Genomic DNA, 17070 nt, shown 5'->3' with positions numbered 1-17070 from the left:
TGGCCCAGCAAGCCTTCAGACAGTAGGAACAATAGCAGCTTTGTCAGGAGTCTGTGCTGCTCTGTGTCCTGTCTAAAAATATAAAAATACTTCTTCCTCTCCCTACAAGTCAGCCTCCTTTCCTACCTGATACTTCTGCCACTAGTCACCACTCCTACCTGGCTGCCCATGGGAAGAGGAAAATGAATAGATAAGATATGTGCAGGCATATCCCGTGATGGATTTATGCAAAATACGGACTTATAGTTACATGGTAATGCAGTGTGAAAAGTGGAGTTCGTCTTCTCAGGCCAGATCAGAACAATATAGTCAGCCGATGTATCTCTACTGTTAAATTACCATAAGTTTGGGTTGGAATTCTTGGTACAATATCGGAGTGTTGGTACAATATAGAAAAGGCCACATCTTCTTTTCCTTCACATTCCTTCGTTCACATTCCTTCTTTTCCATCATAGTTTGTCCCTCAAAGTCTCAAAACATCACACAAGTAAAACACACAACATTTCTAAATTTCTGACATTTTTCCAAATTTGTATCTGCAATTGCGGACATCGCCTTGTTTTCTAATTCACTCCGATGTCTTGAATTAATTTCACCGGAGTTGGTTTTCACTTGATTTGGCCCTTTAGTTTGTCTATTAAGTTAATTTGATTACAAGCTTTAGGAGAAATACAATATGCGATCTAGAGGAGGCCCGCGTAGGAGCTGGAAGGCAGCCGAAACCAAGAGGAGGAAGAGAATACGTGATGTTTATTATGCTGTTCTTAGATCATGAAAATGATCTAAGAACCTCCCTTTTGTTTAGCTTCCAGTTTGGCAAGATATTGTCTCAGTGAATACTAAATCGACAATGTGGAAACTATTTCCACCGGTATTCTTTTAAAACAACACGGAGGACTTCAAAACTCAATAAGCACTTATTCAAACTAGGCATCCGGTGTAATGTTTGTCTTGCAAATTTGCTGTGAACAAAATGGTCTGAGATTGCCTCATTTCAGATGCACTCAGGGGTGTGCATTATTGTTGTGAGATGAATGAAACATATTCGTCTTCCAGGAAATGAGAAGGCATTCCAGGAGCTGCCATTGGCCCATTTCCACTGGGCTTTCTCAAGGGACTCTTTATCTTATTGCTCAGTCCAGGAGACAAGCCAGTATCAGGGGTCAGCGGTGTGACGTTCGGCTGCCCCGCGCCGAACACACGGGAAACAAAGACTCTCTTTCTGATGGCCTTCGCTCCCCTGTTACCATAACCAGCTGTTAGCTGCACCATTTTATCAAGACTTCATTTTGTGGTGAAAGCAGCTCACCTTGTTGCCAGATGCACAGGCCACTGAGGCAGAACGGAGCGACTGAGAGGCCAATACAGGAATTCCCTCATGCTGGCATCCTGAGACTCTCCCTGTCCAGTCCTGTCTGACCCAGCCTGTCTATCTATCTATCTGTCTGTCTGTCTATCTATCTATCTATCTATCTATCTGTCTATCTGTCTATCTGTCTGTCTATCTATCTATCTATCTATCTATCTATCTATCTATCTATCTATCTATCTATCTATCTATCTATCTATCTATCTGTCTGTCTGTCTGTCTGTCTGTCTGTCTGTCTGTCTGTCTGTCTGTCTGTCATTGTGCACTACAAAGTGCTCAGTGAGAATCAGGTGCAGCAGCAGCCCAGGAGGCAGGAGGCAGGACAGCTCACATTACCAAGGGCCTCTTGGGCAGAGGACACAGATGTGTGATTGCCTCTGAGCTGCACTCATAAGACATTAATGACATAGTGTAACAGAAAGGTCAGACTCTCACATAGAATAATTAACTATACAGACTCAATCAAGTCAATTAAGAAAATACCTGAGCTGCACCTGAACTCCATTTTTCCCCTTTTAACTGAAGGTCCTCCTTGATTTTTCAAATAGGTTCTGTATTCCTCACTTGTTTTCCTTTATCTGTACATCATTTTGAAGTCTTAAAGCTGAAATCCAGGATTTCCCCGATTTCCCCGCTTTGTCTCCCCCTCTGGCAGCGAAAGGTATTTGAAATAATGTTCAGACTACAACCAAACAACCACTGAAGTATTATATTGTCAATTAGATTATCAAAGAAGGTGTAGCAGCAGTGTCGCTCGTGCCGTCAGCTCACCAACTGTTCCCCACACCAGGTAATTTGACTTTCAATGATTGTAACTTTTGGAATGAAATTAGACAATAACATCACTTATGATGGTGTAAATATTGCGACTTGACAGTAACAGCAGCCAACAGCATGTACCGCTAGCATATCAGTCAGGTTGGTAAAATCATTTTTAGTGTAAGCTCTTTGGGTCGGCTAGTATGCTAACTAGTAGCGGCACTGGGCTACCCAGCACAGCTAACCTAACCAGTGTTGGCTAATGTTAGCTGTATAGTTGGTAGACTTTCGTCCTACCCAGTCAAACATTTCAATAGCGGTCTATGGAGAGCACCTCCAAACATGGTAATATTGCCAATTGGTGTGTAACCTGACTCCACAGTCCAGATGGATAAAATATTTATTACTGGAAAAAAGTCCCAGACTCCAGCTTTAAACTCCAAAGTTTGAGTATACAGTTGTTTTGTTCAATAATGTAACTGGCTCTAGGAACGTTAAATGGAACTTCTCTGGGGCCAAAGGAGCCAGAGCTGGTGGCTTTAAAAGTGCCAATTAGATGTTGAATTATTGGGGGGGGTCTGCAGGTGGATAAGGGGGTTGCCTTAATGCAACTATATGGAGAGAAAATTTCTGACTGTTGTTAACACATATGCACAAGGGTGGAACAAGTTAGGTTTAACAAGGCAAATCATGCATTAAAATTTGTTTGTTTGTTCTCATTATATTTTATTGTCCTCATGATATTTTATTGTTTCTAGTTTGAAATTGGGTGTTACAGTTTCCATGGGTCACTTCTTGGCAGCTGTGGTGTTCTGTGTACAGCAGGCGCTGAACACAACAGAGTGAGTTTATCTGTATATAGCCAGTCCCTACCGGTTTTCCAGCTCTCAACAAACACCCTTGGTCTTTTTTCTTAGTCATTTTTTTGGGGGTTTCTTTTCCAGAGTGGGTAGTGATACATTTGCAAAAAATCAACACATTTGGTTTTTGAATGAGGTTGGTTCGTACTGCTGCTGTTGGTGCTGTTTACGTTAGCTAGCTACTTCTGTCAGTGAGCTAAAGAGCTGCCTGTCTGTCTGTAACGCCGTCACTTCAGCTTTAAACATTGGCGCTATGGTAACATTGCAGATTTGCTATAGGCAGGCTGCAGTGACGGCTAGTGCCTTTCCTGGACTTGCCCACCCTAAAGCTTGATTGAGCTTGATTTCATGCCAGACCTGGTAGATCCAAACATGTAGTGAGGGTGTGCTGGGAACATCTGGTGGAGGAGTCTGTTCTGAATGATTCAACTCCCACTTCCAAACAAGCTTCTTCTGTATCCCAGAGGAAGTTGGGGACATGGAATCGGAATGGACCCTGTTCAAAGCCTCTGTCTTGGAAGCAGCTGCTAGGAGCCATGGCCAAAAGGTGGTCAGTGCTTGTCATGGTGGCAACCCAAGACCCCAGTGGTGGACACCAGCGGTGAGGGAACCATTCGGGCCTAGTTGGCATGGAGAAGTCCTGTTTCAGCAAAGAGGTAGCAGCAGGTCAAATACATTTCTTCAGATGTATGCAGATGATGTTGTCCTTATGGCCTATAGTCCTTATCATCAGACTGTGATCTCCAATGTGTATCGGAGTGGTTTGAGATGAGGGTCAGCACCTCTAAGTCTGAGACCATGATTCTATCCCAGAGACATGTGGCCTGTCCCATTCAGGTGAGGGGTGAGCAACTGCCCCAAGTGGAGGAGCTCAGGTATCTTGGGGTCTTATTCACAAGTGACGGTAAAAGCAATCAAGAGATTGACCACCAGTTAGGTGCAGTGGCTGCAGCATTAAGTACAACTAAAATAATGAGAAGTATGAACTATATGACCAACAGCATGTATGCAGGGTCTGCAAAATAATAGCAGTAGAGCAGACTGTGACAAATAAATTATTATTTTAATTATGGATATTATGGTGTCTGCACTTCTTTTATTTCTTGGGAAGCACTTGACATTTTAACACTTCTCTGATTGATAAGTAAATTGGTTGAATTTTGTTTATTTTTCTTTCAGCGACTGCCTTGGGAGATCAAATTATATACACAGGCTGTCTGCCATATGCACACAGTGATGAAGATAACTTACAGCTGTGTCTGCTGTGTCATGTGTTTTCAAATGTCAAAGCACTTATTTACTGCCTTAGATGCTGATTGATGAGATGCTTTTCATTTATCTTGGCTTCCTAAAGTGACAGTTGGCATCTGAATGAAGATATACACACAGATGATTGGCAATGCCAAAGTTTTAACTTTCCACAAGGGTTACATATTCATTTTCACATGCAGTAAACAGGTTCCCTGGTTGATAGGGTTGTTTTGCTCAGTTGTTTATCTTAAATGCAACTTCACGTAACTGTACAAGTATGTAAATAAAACACTTAAAAGGGTACTCCGGTCCATTTTATGTTAAGATTTTATTATCTTGCTGTTGCCCTCTTTGCCTCAGAAAAAAGTCACTGATGCATTTATGTTGTGTGGAATGGTTTATAAAAAGCACTATAAGACCTTTCTAAATGGGGACCAGAACAAAGGGCTGAATGACCCTTGTGCATAAACAGAAGATAGTTTCAATACAGCGTAGAAGAAGGGGTTGCTTGACATTTCTGTCCCAGGCAGACCCAATTTTAACTTTGCCACTTGACCACAGGAACCTGTTCATCCACCTAAAGGCACTGAACAACAGCCTGCTTGTAAAGGAGAAGCAAACAGAGAAATCAGCATAGTAGTTTCAAGTGGCATATGCTCGAACCTGAGCAGGCTTCCTGATTGAAATGGGTTTACTCACCATGTATCTACAGTTTATTTGGTGTACCAATGCCTCACATGTGATTCTAATTAAAAATAGAAAGTTTTTTTTCTTTTGCCGTTCTCATCTTTGTCTCTGTACCTTGTGCACATGGAGAGCTCTTGGTTCACTCGTTCTTTTGTCCTCTCTTCCTCTGTAGACACAGGCGGAAGTAACAAATTACAGTTACTCTTGTTGCTGTTGTGAGTAGCTCTTTTGTGTACTTGTTGTTTTTGGGGATTATTTTGAAGATTGTTATTGTTGTCCCCCACGTTTAAATCGAGGGAAGGACTATGGATTGGTTTCCTTCTGTTCATTCCTTTATTTGCTCATCCGTCCATCACCATGATCAGATACCACTGATCTGATTTTGATGAATTTTGCAGGAATGATGCATCACAGCACAGCATTCCAGTATTTTCAAAATTGCTTCTAATCTATACCTCCCCTGACATATTAATAACCAAATCACATAGATTTTGCAATTCAACATTTTTTATTTTTTATTTATTATTTAACATTGGGTCACAGACAAAGTCTACCTGCTGGTGTTGAACATCAAATATTGTAGGTCATCTAGCAATTCATATTAACTCAAGTCTCTCGAGGAGTAGACACAAGTGCAGTTGTAAATTGTAGGCTATGGTATAGGCAGTAGGCGATTTCAGACCCTGTAACCAATCCTGAAACTAACGTGTGCTACGTGGAGATTTCCGTGAGACGTAATGATATAAACAAATAGCCACACACGCGGACCAGCTGTGTTGTTGTTTTCACCTCTTTTCTAAAGCTTGTCGTCAAAGTCGGTAAACTTGCTACCTGCCTCTTCACTTGTCATTGTGGGACATGTAACCTTCAGCAGGAGAAAAATCTGGCAAAGTGAGACTGGTAACCGGGGATATTTCTCTGTAGGTTTATTTTAGCCATTAGCCTTTATGCACGGTTTGTCCTTAAGGGCTTCCATCGCCCAGTAGTGTTTACAAAATGTGTTGCGGTTTCTGTCACCCTCTAGTGGTCAGAAAAAATCGCTTAGTGTAGCTTCAAGTAAAAATTTTGTAAAGAAACAGTACTTCTGCTTGAGTAGGATATTTTTGTCCTATTTCCACTAGGGCTGAAACGATTCCTCGAGAAACTCGAGTAACTCGATTACTAAAAATCATCGATGCAAATTCTTTGCATCGAAGCTTCGTTTAATCCATATAACTATATACACACTCAGTGTTTCGCACGGATGATTATTACTGTTGCACAACGCGCTGGAGAAAGAGAGAGAAAATAGCGAGGGGCGAAGAGAAGAGACAGGCCAGAGAAAACGACAGAAAGTGTCCAAAGTTTCGGATCCAGTGTTGCCAACTTGGCGACTTTGTCGCTAGACTTAGCGACTTTTCAGACCCCCCTGGCGACTTTATTTCTCAAAAGCGACTAGCGACAAATCTGCCGACTTTTTCTGACCATGGGAAGCAATGTTAATGTGTTGAATCCCAAAGCATTTGGCAATAAATTGGTTCGGCTGATGCCGGTTTTCACTACTTGCTTGTCTAATCCAGAGAGGTCTGACGGTCACAGCGCTTCCCACACACAGCGTAGCTCCCTCCCTCCGCTGAGAGCAGGGACTGTAGGATAGGGTCCACTTGTAATTGCTACCGGCGTACGCCGAAACTGGCCGGGTGGGCGCAGTCAGCACTTAATACTAAAACGGGATGAGATGAAGGCTAGTAAAGAATGCACGTTAATTATGGCTATATGTAATGGCTAGTTAAGAACGTAAATCAATATGGTGGCTAGTTATGATGTCCCTAAGTTAGCTAAGTTTTGCTCAAGAAAATAACCACAGAAAATAAAATGCTGCAGTCAATTTGTGAAAGCCTGAGCTTCATTCATGTTATTATTATGATAGTCACACACATACACCCCCCCCCACACACACACACACACACACACACACACACACACACACACACACCTACTCCCCTCACAGTGATGCATAAAATACCCCAGAAAGCAAAATATCAGGTGGTGTAAGTAGCAATTGGAGCCTAAAATGCACCAGTCCAATACAGCAGGTATATTCAGTTTAGTTTGATTGCAGTGAGTAGGGTCAGCAGGTGTAGGGCAACCCTTCAACATAGTAAATAAATGTACATTAGCCAGTCTTATGAACTTGTATGATATTTAGGCCTAGTAATAAATATCAATAATAATTATTATTTCACCTCGTTTTCAGTAAATCAAAGTGTCGTATGGACAGCTTTGTGCGGACAGCTTTTCTCTTTTGTATATTTACTATTGCTCTTTAATAAAGCAAAAGTATTTCTTATCCGATTACTCGATTAATCGATGGAATAATCGGTAGAATACTCGATTACTAAAATAATCGATAGCTGCAGCCCTAATTTCCACCCCTGCCTCTCAATTTGCAGCCGCTGCATTCCTTCACAGAAAAGTGAATGTGCTTGATTGCTCTCCTCCACACAAATGACTTGTGTTTTGTCTGGTGGAAAAAGGCTGACTAAATATCCAGTGACATTATAATTTGATCGTCTCTTACAAAAGCCTCGGCTTTACGGGGACCAGGGGAGAACAGGCTCCCATGGGGGGGCAGCACAGTCCAGCCTGTGTTGACCAGCGAGCGAGAGAGCGAGTGAGGAAGGAGAAAGAGGGGAAAATGAAGCGAACACCGGGAGAGAGAGAGCAAGGGTGGATGGAAGACTGCCATTGGTTACCTTTTTAGTTTCAACATTCATTTGAAGATTTTACTGATACCTTTTAAAGCACCAAACTTCATCACATACCTTTTTGTGTCGGAACCTGACGGGTTTCTATTGGCTGTTCCACAGCCTAGATTAAAAACGAGAGGTTCCTATTGGCCGTTCCCAAATCTAGATTAAAAACGAGAGGTTCCTATTGGCCGTTCCCAAATCTAGATTAAAAACGAGAGGTTCCTATTGGCCGTTCCAAAATCTAGATTAAAAGCGAGAGGTTCCTATTGGCCGTTCCACAATCTAGATTAAAAACGAGAGGTTCCTATTGGCCGTTCCCAAATCTAGATTAAAAACGAGATGTTCCTATTGGCCGTTCCCAAATCTAGATTAAAAACAAGATGTTCCTATTGGCCGTTCCAAAATCTAGATTAAAAACGAGAGGTTCCTATTGGCCGTTCCAAAGTCTAGATTAAAAACGAGAGGTTCCTATTGGCCGTTCCAAAGTCTAGATTAAAAACAAGACGTTCCTATTGGCCGTTCCAAAGTCTAGATTACAAACAACAGATTCCTATTGGCTGTTCCAAAATCTAGATTAAAACCAAGATGTTCCTATTGGCTGTTCCAAAGTCTAGATTAAAAACGAAATGTTCCTATTGGCTGTTCCAAAATCTAGATTAAAAACGAGAGGTTCCTATTGGCCGTTCCAAAGTCTAGATTAAAAACAAGATGTTCCTATTGGCTGTTCCAAAATCTAGATTAAAAAACAACAGGTTCCTATTTGCTGTTCCAAAGTCTAGATAAAAAACAAGAGGTTCCTGTTGGCTGTTCCAAAATCTAGATTAAAAACAATAGGTTCCTATTGGCTGTTCCAAAATATAGATTACAAACAACAGATTCCTATTGGCTGTTCCAAAGTCTAGATTACAAATGAGAGGTTCCTATTGGCTGTTCCAAAATATAGATTACAAACAACAGATTCCTATTGGCTGTTCCAAAGTCTAGATTACAAATGAGAGGTTCCTATTGGCTGTTCCAAAATCTAGATTAAAAATGAGAGGTTCCTATTGGCTGTTCCAAAGTATACATTAAAACAGGAGGTTTCTATTGGCTGTTCCAAGGTCTAGATTAACAACAAGAGGCTCCTATTGGCTGTTCAAAGTCTAGTTTTAGTGTCCCATGATGGTGTAACTGCTTTTGTCAGAGGTTTTTCTCCCCTGACAAGAATAAAATTATGGGAGAAACACTGACTACTTGTAATTTTTGTAATTTTTGTAATTTTGGTCAAATGGTCAAATTGAAGTATGTGGAATATTGGCACAAAATATCGGCTATCAGCAGCTTCAGTCCAAATTATTGGTATCGGCCTTCAAAAACCCTATAAGACACTAAACTATACATTTTACAGTAATACACCATTTAAAGCTAGGCTATACAAAAATCCTAGCTCTGATTGTGAAGGAGCAGAATGAGTCATTCTATCTATCTATGTATTATTATTAGTAGTAGTAGCAGAAGTAGTAGTAGTAGTAGTAGTAGTAGTATAGCATAAAAAGCTGAAGGAAGTGTGAGAAAGAAACAAGAGGGAGGCAGAAAGCAGGTGGGTGATAGGCAAGGAAGGAAATGGGAGAGACTGAGTGGTGAAAGTCAAAAAGAGAGGGCAATGGAGTGTGAGAGCGAGCGAGTGAGAGAGAGGGAGATAGATAGATAGATAGATAGATAGATAGATAGATAGATAGAGAAACAGAGAGAGAGAGATAGAGAGATGGCTGACTTTCAGCGTCTGTCCAGACAGACCACACTGTGTGCAGTAATCCAGGATCCACTCATGCTTCCCTGAACAGTGCAGGCGAGCGGGCCAGCCATCCTAGATGCTGTGGGAGTCTCTCAGAGAGCCGGTCGGGCTTTCCAGACAATAGAGCGTATTGATTCGACATGTATCCAAAATAGTTCCACTGGAACTGTGTATGTCTGGTAGCCTCTGAGAATCTGAATGGAAGGGGAGAACAGTTGATATGTCCTCTGTGGCTGTGCCATTAAAGCATTGCGTTTCTCAGCACAGAAACCCAGAGTCCCAGGTGTGGGCGATTGTGTGTGTGTGTGTGTGTGTGTGTGTGTGTGTGCTTATGTGTGTGTGTGTGTGTGTGTGTGTGTTTGTGTGTGTCCACGCATAGGGGCATGTGCATGTGCAATTAAGCAACAGTAAAGTGCTATTAAAGACACAAATCTACCATAACCATCTTCTTCTACCATATTCAGGTGACATAACACACCCGCTGGCGGCCATGTTGGAGGTCCTCTACCAAACCACATCATCATGTTCTCACGGATTTATTTAGATCATCATAATTATCTCATTATTATGAGATAGTTATCATAGAATCTGACATAAATGTCTCAGAATTGTGAGATCTTCTGTCAGAATTATGAGATAATTATGTCAAAATTCTGTTGAGTTCCCATATAATGCGCTACAGATATGGCAGTCTCAGAAACCACAGTTTTTTTTATTTCCCATAAAATAGCCGGTCTTCACTAGTATGTGGCTGATTTGACCCTGAGCTTTGATGAAGAATTGCTGAAGTAAAAGTTGTGGTGTTTTTTTCCAGGCTGATTGATGCCTGCCGCATATCAAAACCATTGATGTCAGATCCATGTACAAACTGTAATAGTGCTGGCTTCAGATAGCAGGTTTCAGCTTTCATAATTATGCCATGACCAGATATTCCACCTGTTTGGCTTTATCTGGCTGCATCGCAAACCACAGATTTGGTTTGGCTACTTTCTGCGATTGCTCCATTTGCATTCGTTTTATTAGGCTTGTGTATACTTTTTCACAGCGTCAGCAACCTCCATCTTTCTTGTGTCACTGTAATCCTTGTGTGACACATGTGGTGGTTTCAATTAGAGGAATGTTTAGACAGGTATAAGATCTATAAATGCCAAGTGATAGGAAGGCCTGACAGGCAGAAAACCTCAGGATCCCTCTGTCTGTGTGTGTGTGGGTCGTAACTCTGTGATGAGGGCGAACACTGACAAAGCATCCCAGAGAAGGAAACGCGATAGCCTGCCCACATAATTCCCTGACCGACAATATTGTACATGATCCAAAGAAAGAAAACTCTTAACGCAAGTTTGGGTTTCATCTGATAATAAGACACAAATGACTCATTATGTCTGTGATTTTCCTCTCAAAGATATGATTCACTCACTTTATGCTTTTGGGGGTAATAATTACAGATGACAAATGCGTCCTTGTCATCTTAATAACACCAGCTGAAGTGTTTCAGTGTCCTACTAAATCCAGCAAAAGTGTCTGTCACTATGGCTCCGTTCACACTGCAGCTGAAAATGGCCCAAATCTGATTTTTTTTCCCTCACATGTGACGCAGATCTGGTGTTTTCTAATCAGTGTAAACAGAAAAAAGACACATTTTTTCAAATCCAACCCTTTTCTAACCCTGATCTTAACCCATGAGACCAACGTGCAACTTGAATTTTAACACTCAAACCGGAATCTGTCAGCGTTGCCATGACAACAAGTAAAGCTTAAGTCATTCACGTGAGACAACTGAGCCAGAAAATGAGACACGGCAATAGTATTTGGGGAGATGCCTCAATTCAGCCAATTCTAGAAGGCAGATATTCATTGATTCATTTTCCATAACTGCTTAGTCCAATTCAGGGTCACTATAGGGGGTCTGGAGCCAATCCCAGCATGCATTGGGCAGAAGGCAGGGAAACACCCTGGACAGGTCACCAGTCCGTCACAGTAGCAGCAAACACATAGACAGACACTCCCACTCACATCTATGGGCAATTCAGAGTGTCCAATTCACCTGACTTGCATGTCTTTGAACCAGAAGGCAGATACTGTAACCCAAAGGTGTTGGAAACAAAAACGGATGTGACCTGTTTTGTTATTGTTACCCTGCACATGCGTGTCTTTTCCACATCACTGCCAGTTCATACTGGTATCGCATATGAGTTACATCCTAGAATAGATAGGAACAGTCATCCAAAAAAATCTGATAAGACATACAAGTATCAACTGGGAGTCGAGCACGGAGGCTTGAACAGGTGAACAGAGCCGAACAGTCCTTCTCTTCTCCCCGGTACCCCCCCCACACACACACACACTCCCACCACCCCCTCCACCCAGGCCAAAAGGGAGATGTAAACATTGCTCAGTCATTCAATCCTGCACATTAGAGTGGAGCTTTTGACAAGGAGCCTTGCATCCGCTCACAATACGGCGACATTCTTCGGTCCTGAGCGGGGACGCGGGTGTACTCGCACCGTGACACACTATCTGCCAGGCCGCCTTGCACCCGAACAGCCCAACACCGCCGGACACACGCAGCAAACACATAGACAGCATATTGGGGCCGAAAAGTGAAATAGTGTATCGCCATGTTGGGAATTGAACAGTCGGAGTGAGGAAAATATTAGTGACTGTTTTCTGTTTCACACTTTTTTTTTTGTGTGTGTGTGTGTGTGTGTGTATGTGTGTGTGTGATCCTCTCAGGGTCCGCAGGGTCATGTGGTTCTCAGCAAAGTGTGTTATGAAATAACAGATGACTAACTCGTCTGCTGGGGATTCCCGTTTCATCACGGATGCGTATTTAGACAGTAAAATCATGTCTACAGAGCCTGTGATGTTACATTCAGTGGTCTCACAGCTGAATTGCTGACTGCTATGAATTGCGAGATATGAACATGACTAATAGGGTAAACTAATAGGCTGAGCAGTTTAAAGGCCGGTTTCTGAGGCTTTAAGTGTTCGGATGACACCGTTCATCTCCATATTCACATTTTTCTGCGAGGGAGGGACTGTGGATCCGCCTCAGTCCGTCACGACACACACTGATCAGACTTTCCCGAAACTTTAGGGAGTAACGCGTCTCATTGCACCATTCTGCTAACCCAGATAAAAGAATTTCATTAGTCTGACTTTCAATGGAGCGTTTTAGTGTTTAGTTTTGAAAATAGTCAAATTTAAAGACATTGAATATCAGAAAATATCAACTATCAACAGCTTCAATCGAAAAATATGATTTCCCTCTGATACTCATTTCCAAAGCATTCAGGACGTCCACTTTCTTCCCTAGCTGTGCAGTCAAGTGGAAGAGATGTCATCAGGTAGGAAAGTTAATCTAGCGGCCATTAGAAACAGTGATGAGAGATTCTATATCTAAGCTCCTTTTGTATGACGCTGTTCGTCAATGCACTTGCAAATTGCTCTGATCTTAAAACACAAAGCGCCCTCTCACTCCCTTTAACCGGCTGGATAAGTGGCTGGACCGCTGTGAATTGGTGAGAATCGGCCGCGGGTAAGACTCTCTTCCTGACATCAAAAGGCTGAGATCTCACTTCTATCAGCTTAGGGAAGGAGGGATGACAGAGGGCCGTCAGGCAGACAGATAGCCGACTGCAAGCCGATCCCAGCAAACATTCAGACGGTGAATAGATGTTGATGCGGCGGCCTGCACCGACGCTGAAAACCAGCGTAAGTATAGAGCCAGAAGGAAAGTTGAGACGACGTCCATGGCTGCTGCCTGCATCGTTTTGTGACATAAGGACCTAAATATCTTTCTGATATCAGTTCAAAACAGTTTCCAAAGCTGTTTACATCTGAATTGTTTATTTGCCATAATATCATATTATGAAAATGTGGTGCTTCTTTGGCTTGATGTTGCTGTCCATCCAATGCCTACTGGGATAGAGGGACCAAGCAACTCTCACCCATTCATTGAGTCGTATACCTTATCCCAGGGGATGAAAACGTCTCTCTGGGTTTCAGTAAGGGCTTTATTTGTGCAGTGAACCATTTCTGATCAGGCACACACACACACACACACACACACACACACACACGCATAAACACGGTGTGTTCTGTAGTACCGCCAACAAAGCCCTGCATCCTCTGTCTTGTTTGAATGCTGTAAAATGGTTCATTAACGCGTATACACACAGCAGGAGGTGGAGATCCATCACACACACTCATTTTTCGGGTATATTTTCACATTGAACATATTTTTATTCTGTGTTTCTTCACAAGAAAAATCTAAACGGTCACTCCCCTGCCTTACAGCCAAGGTGCAAAAACTAGAAAAAGGTAGAAAGACGTTTTTTTTCAGCTACTCTTTCTCCAAGAGTAGCTGAAGTTGCTTTCATATTTTTCGTTCAACCCATTCTACTTAATATAAAATTTGTCAGTTGCGTTATGTTTAATACTCCCCATTTGCTCTATTCATATTTCTATTCTATTTTTCTCTACTGTATCCTGTTACTGTTTGCCTCTGCAACGATCCAATCTTTCAAGTTTCAAGTTTCATCTGAACTTATTTTATTAGCCTTGATCCTTGAGAAATCTCCTGACAAACAACACTGATTGTGAAGTGTAGTGGAACACATCGCGCTTATCGTTTCCTCGGCCTTGGATCGCAGTTAGGACCTCGGCTCTCTTCTGTTCCAGCTAATAGTCTCCCAGCAAGGAGGCTCATTTAATTGGGTAGGCTTTCCCCTCGTCCATATTTTGGTATTGTAACAGAATATAAGCGTCCGCCTGAGTTCTCCCCTCTCTTTTTTTCCTGTCCTGTATATTTTGCAACAAGCGGAGGAGCGCTGCGATCTCATCAGGGCCTGAAAAGAGCCTTTGTTTGGGCCTGAACACCTGGACAGAGTTATCTCAGTGGTCCTGCCTCTCCCTCCCTCCCTCTCGCTCGTTCTCTTTTTCTCTCTTTCTCTCAATCTCCCCATCCTTCTCTTTCTCTGAATTATTCTCTCCATGTCGCCCTCTTTCTTTTTCTTTCTTTCTTTCTTTGTTTTTTTCTGTGCGTGCGTGCGTGTGTGAAGGCAGCAGTGTGTCCGAAAGAACAGACAAGCGTGGGAAATCACTTTAAGTTTAAAGCTGCACTGGCCAACATTTTTATGTAAAAATACACCCGTCCTATCAGGGATGTAGCCAAAACCACCTTAGTGGAGTCAATTCCAAAACCAAGTTTAGTCAAGTTCAACTCAAGGCCGGGTCCAAAGCGGGTCTAACCAATTCAAGACCAAGACCAGAGCAAACTGAGTCCTATTCAAGACCAAGACCGAAATAGACAATAAACATTTCTTTAAATGAAATATTATTATATTATTTAAATATAATTAGGAACAGCGATTCAAATGCAGGAGCTCTGTACTAAACTCTTCAACATCCAACTAATTAATGCATTAATGCATTATTTTTATATTTTTAGATAGGCAGGAAAAAGTAGAGTCAACATCCAGCAGTGACACACGAGACCAAGACAAGTCCAAGACGGCAGAAAGTCTGGAGACTGAGACTGAGACCCGCCAGAGAAAGCTGGACTCACCAACATTAGATCTTTTCCTTTCTCGTCCCTTTGGTTTCCTTTAAGCAAACGGTTGGTAAACATGAGCGTGCTGTGTGCAGTTTACTGACATCACATTACAGGGTTTCTGGGTATTGAAGTTCTCAAAATTCAAATAGTTACCTCTTCCTGCCATTTGGGGGCGCCGATGTGTGAAGCTGCCTATTGCAGCTTTAAGTTTAGCTATATATTAGTTATGGTCAAGGTTAGAGTTAGACATGTAGCAACTGATAATGTCATAACTGCTGGATAATGTAATAACTTGTCAAAGTTAAATGAAACATCCCTCTAAATGAGTCAACAATGTAATAAAACCAGATACTGTCATATTTTTTTCTCTCTAATACATTATCATATTAACAGCCAATTATTACATTCTAAGGGGTATAATTATTACACTATTCATTATTAATGGTAATTATTAAAATACTAGTCTGAATATGTTATGACATAATCTGGCAATTTTTTACATTGACGGGTTTTATTACATTTTTGGCTCATTTCGAGAGATGCTTTATCACATTTTGACAAGTTTTTACATTATCTGGATGTTATTATATTATCAGTTGCTACAAGGTGTTATAAGAAGTGAAAGTCAAAGAAATGTCTTCACAAGTACAGTACTGCAACGGCACTGTGTGTGTGTGTGTGTGTGTGTGTGTGTGTGTGTTTGTTGCAGGACCTCGTTAGGGATTTTAGTTGTTGTCCTCTCTCTCTCCTCCCTATGTCTGTATTCCCCTGAGTCTATTGCTTACAGTTTATTTCCTACTAGTTGTACAAGTGGACAGATCTCTCCATGTTATTACATTATGGCAGTCCAACAGTCTTGTCTTTGACCAGCTTCAAGCAAGGCAGGGAAGGGTATACTGAATACAATCTGTTGAAAGGTGTAGACCTTCAACTTTAAAGTAATAATCCATGACATTTTCATATAAATGTGTGTTTGCTACTCTCTATCTCTGATTGATATAACACAATAGTGATTCAACCTACAGTATTTTTTTTGTATGCTTTTACATTGTCTGTTTTAATAAGCCGGTGTCTGGTAGCTCTTTCCTGGGAAAAATCCTCTGGTGCACAGGAAGCGAATAAATAGGGAAAAAAAGGAGGCAAAGGAAATAAATAGAAGAAGAACTGGGTAGTTCCACCATGACTGAACAGACAAAGAAAAGAGAAACTCAAACTGCAGCAACAGAAAATCCAAAGGAAAAGACGTCACAGTACTGGACACACTGTTTGATTGACAGGTGATCTGTGGGAAGTGCAGTGCAGAAACACACACACAGCAATGAGCGCTGAGCACCAAAGATGGAGACAACATAAAAAAAACAAGGATCTTGTGGATTATTACTTCAAAATTATAATTAGTGTCTACATGTGGCCACTTTCTCCTCTACCAAACAACCGTGAAACGTTAAAAGCAAAACCTTAGCACTTTGCACTTTTTGTGTACATGGTTCCTCCATCTGGTGTTTTTGATAAGGTGAACAGCTAGTTATGCACATATGAAAAACTGCATGTTGCATGTTGTCTACTTAAGTTATCTGCATCTGTAAATAAAATATATTTTTATAATATGAATTTTTTTTTTTACAAAGCAAGTCTGCACACCTATACACTTTCTGTACTTATGGCCTTCTGTAGCCTACAGCTGCTAATGTGAATATGTTGCACATTTTCCATGTATATATGTATATATTGCATATATCTTGATATTTTCTACTTTTTCCACACTCATAATAGCCTACATGCTCATAATGCATGCATATGCTTCTGCATAATGCTCACACATGCTGTAATTCATATTTCTTCACACTGCCATTCATATGTTTCCACTCAATCTGTTCTCAACATGTTTGAATTGCCGGTTGCATTATGTTTAATACCCCTCATTCGCTCTGTTCTAGCATATATTCCATTTTTCTTTGCTGTATCCTATTACTATTTGCTATTTATAGGACCCAGGGATCATTAAAGTTTAATCTTAGTTTATCTCTTATATCATTACAGTCTCCTGAATTGGAAATTCCAGCTGAAATGAACATTAAATG

The sequence above is a fragment of the Centroberyx gerrardi genome, chromosome 1 (assembly GCF_048128805.1).
Source record: "Centroberyx gerrardi isolate f3 chromosome 1, fCenGer3.hap1.cur.20231027, whole genome shotgun sequence".
In the NCBI taxonomy this organism is placed as follows: Eukaryota; Metazoa; Chordata; class Actinopteri; order Beryciformes; family Berycidae; genus Centroberyx; species Centroberyx gerrardi.
Note: the sequence above shows the minus strand (reverse complement) of the source record.